This window comes from Parasteatoda tepidariorum, chromosome 1, assembly GCF_043381705.1.
Source record: "Parasteatoda tepidariorum isolate YZ-2023 chromosome 1, CAS_Ptep_4.0, whole genome shotgun sequence".
In the NCBI taxonomy this organism is placed as follows: domain Eukaryota; kingdom Metazoa; phylum Arthropoda; class Arachnida; order Araneae; family Theridiidae; genus Parasteatoda; species Parasteatoda tepidariorum.
This window is the reverse complement of record NC_092204.1, coordinates 54871582-54884409: the sequence shown is the minus strand read 5'-3', so window position 1 is coordinate 54884409 and position 12828 is coordinate 54871582. Positions and strand designations below refer to the sequence as shown.

The 12828-nt window shown below is 28.3% G+C and overlaps 1 protein-coding gene across 2 annotated transcripts in view; it reads left to right on the top strand.

Moving 5' to 3' along the window:
• Positions 1-1206: 1206 nt before the first annotated feature.
• LOC107446770 (Cadherin 86C) overlaps positions 1207-12828 on the top strand; it is a 70621-nt gene continuing 58999 nt past the window's right edge. Inside the window, exon 1 of one of the 2 annotated variants that reach the window (XM_043045406.2) lies at positions 1207-1351. The gene's annotated coding sequence lies outside the window, so the exon portion shown is untranslated. The remainder of the gene's footprint in view (positions 1352-12828) is intronic. The other variant, XM_071180482.1, reaches the window with a different exon arrangement.

Genomic DNA, 12828 nt, shown 5'->3' with positions numbered 1-12828 from the left:
ATGATAAATATATATATATATATATGCAGTCTATATTCCTAAATGCAAATTTGTTTTCCAAGTGCAGATTAATTTCCTAGTACAGGTAATCGTTCATTTGTTTACGATTAACATAAAGAAAATTTTCTTCCTTAAAATTATAATCATATTATATTTTACAAGCAAAATAATCTTTATTTTGTTTAGTTATTTTCATTTTTGAAAAATAATGAATTTTAATAGGGGAAAAAAAAACAATAACGAATGAGAAGCAATCACGGGGAAGTGGGGCGAGCAGGAGCCTGAGTCTCCTAGTTTTATTGTTGCCGTAAGTTGTGAAAGTAAGAAGTTTTTTCTTAAACCAACAAATGAGATATCTGTTATTTTAATTTTATTACATTTAATTTCGCTTATTCTAATTGAGGCCGAAGCCAATCAGTTTTCAGACCACGCATTATCTCTTTTAAATGACTACATCTCACCCTTTAGACATCACTTGGCTAAATTTATGTAATCACAACTTTAAGTTACTTTTATGTGACCACGTATCATCTCTCTGACAAGATTCTAGGTAATTTATTTTATTTTGCATTTAAAATGCAATTTTAATTATTTTTTGATATAGATTTTTATTGCTGCCGATAGTTAATAAATTCGAAAGTTTTCTCTTGAACCTGTTCATATCTGTAAGTGTTTAAAAAATCGATATATCGTATTTTTAATTAATTACATTTAATTTTATAGATTTTTCTCGTCCGTCGATTGAGGTCAAGATTTGTCACTTTTCAGACCACGCATTGTCTCTTTTAGGTGATAACATATCACCTCTCTAACAATATCGGTTAGTCATTTATGTTATTTAATATTTAAATGATAATTTCAGTTTTTTTAAAGAGATTTTTATTGCTATCGAAATTATAGAGTTCCTTTATCTTTGTTCATAGCACCTGTTCAAAACGACAATATATCGCGTTTTTAATTAATTACATTCAATTTCACGAATTTTTCTCATCCATCAATTAAGGTCGGAGTTAATAACTTTTCAAACCACGCATTGTCTCGTTTAATAAATGTGACCACATCTCTCTATATTACCTCTCAGACAACAGCACGTGGTCACATTTATGAAATCGATCAACTTATGGATTGCAACCCTACCTTGCGCCGGCGCACGAAGGGGGCGGTCCTTTTCTAAGTTTCGTTCGAAGCGACGATTCAGCGGACCTTACCGAACATTGACATTCTAAGTGAAGTGACAACCATCACATAACTTTTGCAATACTGTGGACATGGTCTATCTTCAAACTCCGTTGTGTCATCCATGTTTCATTGATTCCACATGGAAATTCGTCCTTGGGACTGTGCACGCTATGTGAGTAATACATAGTTTCTCATAGTAAATAATATCTTTCGTAGTAAACAGGAGCTAAATCATGACATGATCACTGAATGATGGCATGGAAAAAAATATTTAAAATAAATTTAATTTGAACAGAATAATTATGTTTATTTTAGCAGTTACTGCATTGACTAATAATAATACGTAAATATATTTTAACTTTAATTTAAAATCGTGATTTCTGATTTTCGTTTAATATATTTTAATTTTTAATAGATTTAAATGATACGCTATGTGAGTAATACATAGTTCCTCATAGTAAATAGTATCTTTCTTAGTAAACAGAAGCTAAATCATGATCAATGAATGATGACATGAAAAAAAAAAAATAGTTGCAAGAAATTGATTGAAATAAATTTAATTTGAACACATTAATTGTATTTATTTTAGCAGTTATTGGATTGGATTGTTATTGGATAAGTCTATTTTAACTTTAATTCAAAATCTCGATTTATGATTTTCGTTAATATATTTTAATTTTTAGTAGATTTAAATTACACACTATGTGAGTAATACACAGTTTCTCATAGTAAATAGTATCTTTTGTTGGAAATAGGGGCTGAATCAGGATCATTGAATGATAACATTGATGAAAAAAGAAAGTTCCAAAAAAGAATCTTGATTGAAATTAAACTTAATTTGAGCATAATATTTGTGCTTTTAAACATTATATGTTATGACTAATTTTGGTGTTGGATATATTATTTTTTCCTGTTCTTCTGTTCTCTAAAATACACGAAGCTATAGTTCGAACAAACCACCTTTGTAGAAAGAAGCTATAGTTCTCTAAAACCACGGTTTACAAGGTATAAGTACTCTTTAATTACTTAACATCTTTGCTAGGGTAATTAAATGCAATAGAATTACTTACCACACTGAGAAAGAGTTCGGAATTCATTTCCAATCATTCCAATCTATTCATCATTGAATGCTACGGTACTATTTTAAGTTATATTCTTTAACTTAGTATCATATTAAAAAAAAATGTTACTCTTTACGAACGATTCAGTAATTTTATTTGTTAAATAGTTGATTTTGTATCAGTATCAAGTATAATGTTTAGTGTCACATTTTTTAAGAACAAATAAGTTAAGTGCTATGTCACTTTTAAAACTATTTTAATACAGACGAGCATTTGATGCAATTTAGAGAAGGTGTCAATGCATAAATGTTTTAATATGAGATGTCATTTATTTGTTATTGTCTTATAATTTTTTCTTTAAAATTACCAGGTTTCAAAAATATTTCAATAAAAAAAAAGAGTTATTGTTTAAGAAAAATTTCCAAACATTTTAGTACTCTGCAAGAATATTATAATTTTCAATATTCAAAGTGTTTTTTTATGGTCATTTTGCGTTATTTATAAGCAAGTCTCATAAAGGTTCAACTTAAAGTTAAATTGTAGTATTTTAAAAATAGCATTCCAAAAATGTAGTGTTAATCTAATACAAAGGTATAGTTTTATTACTTATAGAAGCATGTTTGAGAAAACATCGAAATCGTAGTGTGTTTTCGTTTCAGAAATACGATTTCTTAGAAAATTTGAGTCTTAAACTGTTTTCTATAACTATTTGTTATATTTTTAAAGGAATGATTTGTTTGTAATATTAATAACAGTTAAGATGTGATGCAACAGTTCACTCTTTGAGGAGATACTGGTACACTATAAAAAATACTTGTTCAAATTACTGTTAAGGTTATCGGCGCTTAGGATGCCGATACTTTTTACCGTAAAATCCATTTTTACCGGAACTTGTTACGGTGCAAAAAATGTGATATACCGTAATTTTTACAGTAATTACTGTAAAATAATTGAATCACTCTATTTAAATAAATATTACTATAAAAATTAAGGTATAATATTTTACAGAAAAATGGATTTTGCCAATAAAGCACCCAAAATGCGAGTACTTTGTGCCGCGATTTGAGCTGTAATTTTTTACTGTGTACTTTCTAGAAGTTTAAACATATAATCCATTCTATTTTCTGTTCCATTTTTCCACTAAAAACTCAGATTTCAGTTCAGACATGTTTTTCATAAATAAACCAGGACATTTTTTTAAATTTTCTTTTTTTTTTCTCTCACTAATTTATAATCAAATGATGGCTTATTTATCTATCTTTAAATTAATCTTTCTTTATTTTAATCCATTTTAAGAAGTTCGTATGACATATTTAGAATATGTGTTCTAATTTTCTTTTTTAAAACAACAAAAAGAAGAAAATATGCCTTTTTTGTGTTTAGAATTTCGCGTTTCGCAATTTTGGGTTTTTAGTTTCTTTGAAACATTAAAAGCGAAAAGTAATATTAGTGTTTATAATTTTAAATATAAATATTTTATAGAAAGTTAGCCAAAAATGTCTAATTTTAAAATTTTTTAAATGTTATGAATATTTTTAAATCATGCATGTTACAACATCATAAAACTTAAAGCAATAGATGCATTTAGAAAAACACATTTAAAATGTTTTTTGATCTTTCTTAAAACAATAAAATTTTTAACTTCAGGACATCATGACTCTTAAACAAAAATAAAGGTTTAGTGAACCAGACTGTGCATGCAATATAGTTTTTTTTTTCTGATCTATTTCTAGAGCTTTAGGACAGTAGGGTACTAGTTTTTACACCATCTTAGCACACTCACACACCTTCCCAAGGGACATTTTAATACTCGACCCACTTTCCCTCCTTCTCCATTAATTTTGTTACGCCTCTCCTTTTATTAAACTGGCAGAACGCCCATATTCCTAGAATTCACGCGATTAAACAAGTACAAACTGTCTAGATTGTGTGATATTTTACAATAAAAAAAGTTTTGTAGCATTAAATCAGTCTAATTTAATTTTAAAATTTTTGTGTCGCACAATAATTTAAATAAAACATAAGTTTGTTAATGACGTTAAATTATAAAAATATCTTTAAAATCATTAAAATTTGAACGAAAATTAAAAAATAAATATGCATATTATGTGCATAAATGTAAATACAAATATTCAGAAATATTCGGCACTGAGAAAAAAATATGACTGAAATTACCTGAATATGGTAAAATTTACAGTGTTTCTGTGTCTATGGGTTCAACGAAACAGTAATTCGTACCGAATCGCTTTGGTAGTGATTTTGATAAAATTAGAATAAAATATGGTTTTATAATATGCGATAAAATTCTGTAAATGTGGTAAAATTTGGTAGTTTTATTATGATACTTTAGAGCATGGCATTCAAATCTTTTAATCGGTTAAATTGACTCTTCAGTTTTGTATTTTTTACTAAACGTGTGGTTATAAGAACTATGATTTTCAAAACTAGAATTCCCAGTAAACCGTTACCATATGGACGGAAAAATTACCAAGTGAGTGGTTTAAATATCGCATATTTTGTTTCATTTACCAGAATTATGATGCTTTTTTTAGATATATATGTAAAAAATGTGCCANTGTACTAATCCATATTATTAATGCTTACCTTCTTTTTTGTGCATTGATAATTGAAATTGATATCCAAACTAAAAGAATCGAAACAATAACTAATTATCCAAAACTATAAAAGTTTTAATAATGACACTGCAAATATTCAACACAGTTTGCAAAGATAGCTGAAACTGCGTATGATATTTGCATTTGTAACGTCAATGCTCGTCACACGTGACATTAGGACAAGCGCACATATGCATATGACTTATAAACTGCGCTGAGTTCGTGCCACTGCGCGGTGGTACGTAAGTACTTGTTTCACCCCAATAAATATACGTTTATTAATTTATGTTTTATAAAGAAACTGATATTGAGTCGATTATATAAAAAATTCACAAATTTTACATACTTATTTAGGTACGTGTGATTTGCGTATTGAGAACTGTTTTTTTTTTTCTGTCCCACAATCGACCCTTCCGATTCGGATCGACCCCCATTCGCCCCCCTGTCTCACATCAACCCCCGCTTTTGTTAAATAGACCCCTGGGGGTCTATATAGACCACTTAGTCGACCTCTGCTTTAGAGCATGGCATTAAAATCTTTTAATCGGTTAAATTGACTCTTCAGTTTTATATTTTTTACTAAACGTGTGGTTATAAGAACTATGATTTTCAAAACTAGAATTCCCAGTAAACCGTTACCATATGGACGGAAAAATTACCAAGTGAGTGGTTTAAATATCGCATATTTTGTTTCATTTACCAGAATTATGATGCTTTTTTTAGATATATATGTAAAAAATGTGCCAAAAATACAATACGGTTATTTTACTAGAATTTTTTTTCCGTGAGATATCCTGAAAAATCATACTTTATAATATAAATTAAAAACTTAATTAAGTATTCGTAAGTATTTTTGTGAAAGTAGATTTTAGAGTTTTTGCTATAAATTAGTTGCATGCCACATATTTTTGAGTGACGGAAATATTTAAGGCTTCGCTTAAGACAGAAAAAGGATTTTATAAACTTATTCTGTGTTAACCATCGGAGAATTAAATGAATGCAGTTTCCTTATTATAACTAATTAATAACTCTTTGTTTCCTTTTATTCATTAACGAAACTAGTTATCAAATTTAAAGATTATAACTATTTTTGAATCTTTGAAATTAAAATGTTGGAAATTATTTATCGAAATTTTAGTGGTTAATTCGCAGTATTTTTTACTATGCTAAAAGAATTTGAGTCTGTTCCAATGCTTTAGAGTTATTTTTTTCCTCAGCAAAAACAGTATTCATTCGAAAAAGTAGTATCACTTATGAAATAGTCAATAATGTCGTGGTCATAAAAAACAACGATAAAAGCTCACCGACATTAAATTACTGCTATTTAATAATCTTAAAAGCTAAAGACAATTATTTGTAAATGACTATACTGTTACTTACAACTTAATTACGCATAACATTTTCCTGATATTTTCTACCATTTAGAGGAAAAGCTTAATTTCGCTATCATTATTAATGTTATTATTTAGTTTTTTTGTTGGCAGCATTGTTGAAACACAATTGCTTTATTGTTCTTGATCTATCAACCTACTTTAAGTTCTAGCTAGGGCCTTAGAGTTCTAATGGTACTAGGTACCATATGAAATGATTTTCCCAATTTCCCAGAGGATACTGATAAAAGATCATCCTCTAATACTATGCATGATTATCTCAATAGAGTAAGTATTAGAATCTATTGACCCAAGGGATGCGACCTCAATGAGTCTGTAATTAATTTAAGAGCTATACTGAGCATTTTATTTTATTAAACGTCACTAAAAATAGGTGTGGTCAAGTTCAAATATTTTTTCTTTATGTAAAAGGCTTATGATGTTGAATTATGAAATTATAAGGGCTTATGATGTTGATTTTTTTTAATCAGAAATGGGTTATTGGGTCATGTATAGTGGCTATTTTAAGTATCTTTACAAAAGCGTTAACTTTAAAAACTTAAGTTGTGAACTATAAAACATTATAAGTAAAATATTAATGTGAAGGACAGTTAGTAAATTGATTTGAAAAAAAAATTTCCAAGTTTCTTTCTTCTTAATTAAAATTAAGTATATTAGTGAATTTTGTTCTTCCATTAAATTGAGTCTAATAACGATGATTGAAGGACAGCATTTAGTTATGAAAGTAATATTTGTTGTGGAAGTATTCAATGTAATTCTTTAAAATAATTAATGTAAATGTATAAATTAAAATGTAGAAACGTTTCTGTGTTAGTAAACGGGGTCATATAACTAAGATAATGCATTGTTTTGAAATTAAAGTTTTAGCAATTAACCAAATAGCACCAATAGTCACTTTAAGAATTTTTTGTTTCAAATAATTGACGGCACATATTGATAGATTTCTTATTCATACTTATAAATTTTTAAAAAAAATTTCGATCTTAATTCGTTATGTGCCATTTTTTGTTTTTAAAATTTAAGCGGTAACTGACAAAAAAAAATTTCACTTTCGTTAAATCTAAATGTATACTACAAATTTACTTTAATAACAAAGTCACCTTCCTCGTAACTATTAGACTCAAAACCGATTTTTCTAAGTTAACTGCATTCATTAAAAATGTGTTTCGATTTAAAAAAATATGAGAATTAAATATACTTTTTGATTAGTAAAGTGTTAAAATCATTGCAGAGAGGTAATCCTATCGATAAAAAACGCTTTAATACGTTAGATGACTAAAGCATGAATTTGTTTCTTTTGCTGAAACGGAATTTACATACTTTTTACTTTGTAACTCTCGTTGAACAGCCGACCCAATTTTTTGAGTTCACGACTACTAATCTTCAACTCCGTAGCCTTGTAATTTTGAACCCAATCCAGAAGACAAGGAAACTCCCGGATCAAGTATTGGGAGAAATTGAGACTTGGTGCATGAAAATCCGATCTTTAGATCAAAAGTTATTCAGATATGAAAAATGTTAAAAAATAAAGTTAAGCATTTCATAAAGTTAAGCACATTTGTAAGTTAAAAATTCAAAAAATCTCCAGAATTCGAAGTACATTTGTAATAAATGATGTAGTAAATGACCTCAAAGTACTTACCTAGTAAATGGCTTAAGTTTGATTCCATTCCCACATTCCATAAGAAAACGTAAGCTGCTTTAATTTGTTTAATTCAGCCATCACCGTCCCATCGGCTACCGCGTTCTTTTACATTTTGTTTTCCCTTCGATTTTTTTTAATTTCTAGCCTATTCCATATAAGTCATATATGTTTTATTGAGTAGAGAGAGCGAGTGCGTTTATTCGAGCGCTTGAAACACGTCAACCATTCTTTTCCCAATTCAATTTTTATTACCAAGTATGCATTTTAATTATTATTGTTAAATATCTACTTAAACCATTACTTTGCACAGTTTCCTTTAATTTATATTTCTGCATCATCATTGCATGTGCATCATTGATATAAATTGTTTTAATATTCTTTTTATCGCTGATAGCACGATTCAAATGTTTTGTAGATACTGTAATCTTTTTTTACTTGTTTTTGAATGAATTTTTTTTCTGTTGGAGAAATCTAAAAGACCAGTGTTGAATTTAAATATTACTTAATTAATTACTGGAATTCCGCAAATATTTTAGTAACCAGAATTCTAAGGATACTTTTTTTTTATAATCACAAAAAGTTTTAAGTTTTTGCAACTTTTGGTCATTTCGAACTCCTTTCGAAATTTGTACAAAAATTATGACTTTTTGAAAAAAATTAAAAAATTTCTAGGTAATATTTGTTTTAATAATTTATTAGTCAATTTCACAACGTTTAAAATTAATGTTCGTAATATTATTGAAAACATAGGACTATGGCCTTAATGGGACAATTTTTGTAGTTATTCTAGTCTTGATAAAATAAAAATAAAAATTCATCAATTTAGTCAATAAAATAATAAACATTTCATTGATTATTAAAATTTAAATAAATTTGAATTAAATTAGTATTCGTGTCTGCAGTCAATGCATTTTTATAAAGTCTGCAAAAGATTTTAAATCGAAAAATTTATTTAATTCAATGGTTACTAACTTTTTCCATTTCAAAATCTATTGGCCACTTGCAACTTCGAAACGTTGCTTGTAGATACCCATTTCAAACGTCTCTCTGTTTTATTGAATTAAAACTTATTACGATGTTAAAGTTTTTATTTTATTTTTTAACAAATAGTAATTTTTGAATGCCCAAATTCAGTCTTCAAACTTATGTTAAACATTTTAAAACTGATATGCTATGTAAAATTATCATTACAAGTAAGGGTAAATAATTAAATTATGATTAACAAAAAAATTTTATATTTAGATATGAAATTTTTTTTCCGCATCACACATGATTAAAAAATGTCAGTTATGAAATGTTAAATATTATCAAAATAAATAAAACACACAAGTAACAGGATGTTATCTTTTTTAGTGTAGATGTTAGAAAAAAATCGATCTGGGATACTAATGGATAACAATAATTTTAAAGGGAATGGTGTCATTTGCCATTTACTATTTAAATAATCTTAACTTTTTAAACTTAACTTGGTTTATAATGAGGTTATACCCTTTTTGTTTTAGGAATTGCTCAATGAGGTCATTTGTAAAAGCATTTTAATGCGAATACCTCACAAACAAAAGCAACTTTCGACAGCAGGAGAAATATGTGTTTTAAAAGCGATTAATAGGGGATTTACTGTCAAAGCCATTAAAGTAAAGGCTATCCATTATTATAATCAATAAATTCAAGCTGAAACAGTCGCAAAAATAAGGTCATTTGAGAATGTGAGTTGACTGCTTCTACGAAAAATATTGATTATGTTAAAATTATTGATAGGGATTTTTAACAAAATATGTCAGGTTTTATCTAGGACAAAATTTCTAGAAAATGTATCCATTAATTTTAAGTTGAAAATGCTTATTTGCACTTATTGAAGTAGTTCATATAATTTTTGTATTAGTTTAAAAATAATTAGCTAGCTTATTTAGATAGGATTCTGAAAGCATCTGGCAACTTAAAAGATTAATTAATTATTTTTATTATTAATTAATTATTTTTAATTTTTCTTATAAATTCTACCCCCTCCCCCCGTGATTTCATATGAATTCCCCCCTGCGGTCCCCATGATAAGGCAAAAGCTTTCAATTTTTGGCTAAAATCTTTAAACTTAAACGGAAGGCTCAATATTACGAGTTACAAATAAGAATCCAGTGTAGTTGAAAATTTAATTTTTTTTCATTGTTTTTAATTATTGAAGCACCATATAACCAAAACTAATCACGCAATGAGGAACCAGAGAGCGTCAAATTCTTGAGAGCTATTCAGCTGACCAAAAGCGGCAGGTTATACTTCTTGAAATGAATATGTTATATATCTGAATATGCTATGTATCTGAAATATATACGTTTCTAGTGAGTAAACTTGCCATCATTACGCTGATAACTGAATCTTGTCGTTATTAGTAGCATATATTTTAGATCTGGATTTTCATTTTTTTTTAAATTGCAGAGATAATCTTGGAATTTCCGTGTAGTGTTTACAGAATAGTAACATTGACAATATACAGTTTAAAAATATCGAAACCTTCATTTTTTAAGGTAAAAACTTTCTTTAAGAATTATTTTATTAAATGATCTCATACATTTCATATTTAAGATTCAATTTCGTCTTAAAATGCAATAAAAATACATTTTATTTACCAGTATGTGTTAAAAATTGTAACGCTGAATACGATAGTTGAAAACAATTTTACGAAATTGCCCCAACAAACCTATATATTTTTTTTAAATAGAATTATTATAAGCGTCTTTATTTTATGGAAATCAAATGTTAACTTTCCTCATTAAGGATTAAAATTGCATTTTGAATTAGGGATTGAAATTGCAGCTTAAACAGGCATAAGTTGAAACATCAATTTAAAAAGAAATTGCCAATCCTATAATTATATAACATAGATATTTTTTCAAGTTTGATTTTGTAAAATGCGGTTATAGATTACGGTGGTTTTTGTCGAATTTTTTCAGAAAATGCGAATCAAATGTCAAATTTTCTTATAAAATGGGACTAAAGTTGTAATATTAGAAGGAACAGTTTAGCCACAAATTTTACGAAATTTCACAGCGAACCCTGTAAGTTTTGAACAAAAACTGTTCCTTCAAAACACGTTCTGTAAAATCATGTCATCTATACGTATTACTCATGTGTAATACCCTGTCATTTGTAGTTTAAGTTTAATTTTTCTATTACTATTAGTGTAATCTTAGAGTAGTTCGACCTAAAACCATCTATATTCAGCGTACACTGTAAAAATTCCGTTTCAAATTACTGTATAAAGTACCGGCACTTCGGGTGCACCAACCTTAAAATTCTATTTTACAGTAAATACATTTTTATCATAAAATATTAAACCGTTATCTAATAGTAATGCATATTAATTAGTAATTATTACAGTAAGTATTTCTGTAAAAATTACGGTATATCAGATTTCTTTGTACCGTAAAGTATTCCAGTAAAAAGGATCTTACGACAAAGAGAGTACCGGCACACAGAGTAAAGATGCTTTTTGCCATAATTTGAACTGAAATTTTTTACAGAGTCGGAATAAGGGGCTCATGAGCAATTAAAGTTTTTAATTTAAAACTCTTTATGTATTACTTATGCCCGTGGAAACAAAAAAATGAGGTTTTGTAAGTATTGAATATGTTTCAAATTATTTTATGTTTCAAAAAAACATTGTTTTATATGAATAGAAATAAAGAGTTTTTATTTTTTTCACAAGCATCAATAGACGTAAGTTAAAATGGTTATATTAATTTAAACTATAATTTAATTGAAGGCTAGTGGAAATACAGATCTATTCAATAATTTTATGCTATGAGTGGTGACTGATTATCTTTTTGATGTAGAATTTTCATTAAACATATCTTTCATACTGTTTCATTTTTTGTATTAAATTAGATCAATGAGTAAAAAATATTATATTTGGTATTTGAATAATTTTTAGTTATGAAATACATCATCGGACACCGATGATTCTTTTTGTGCTTAAAGTAAAGTTTTCCAAACACAGCTCACTTCCAAACAATCATTTCTGAAATTTGCACTTATTTGCAATTACTTAGATCTAAGAAAAAAAGTAATTCATCAATGAAATTTCTTTCATTTACAAAATAATTTATTGATACATTTTTGAATATAAACGAAAAAAAAATTGTATTTTTTTGGATTTTATATTTTTGAACAAATATAATTCCGAGAATCTAACAGTTTATATGCAGGGTGTTTATAAAGTCCCGGACCCATTTTGATGTTTAAAAACTCATAAAATAATAAAGATAGATTAAAATTAATAAATAAATGGTTAGATAGACCCAAAAAGTTTCATGACCCATGTCAATGAACTTCCACGTGTTATATGGTAGGAAGGATAGAAGATGCTGCTGATTTTCTAAACCGCGTAATGTTCTCCGACGAATCATCCTTTCATGTTTCTGGCATTGTTAATCACCATAATGTGCGCATATGGGAATCTGAAAGCCCCCATGAATACCGTGAGACACAAAGGGATTCCCCAAAGGTTAATGTGTGACGTGGACTAATGCACGGCCGAGTCATTGGGAGACGGTCTCATCAGTTGTATACTTAGACATGATGGAAAATTTCGTATTTCCACAACCAGAAGAGCTTCAGCCACATGTATTTTTGCAACAAGATGGTGCACCACCTCATTGCGGTATCATCGTTCGTAGTTCTTTGAATGACCATTTTCCTGGTAGATGGATTGGGCGAGGAGGTCCAATTCCTTGGCCACCAAGATCACCTGATATAACGCCGCTGGACTTTTTTCTTTGGGGATTTATAAAGGACAATGTTTACAGGAGGATCGTGTCGAACATTGTAAAAGCCAGAATTACAATCGCAATAGCCTCTGTGGATGCCGACATGCTTGCTGCTACCTGGCGTGAAATTGACTATCGACTTGATATTCTCCGTGCGACGAAGGAGGCACACGTGGA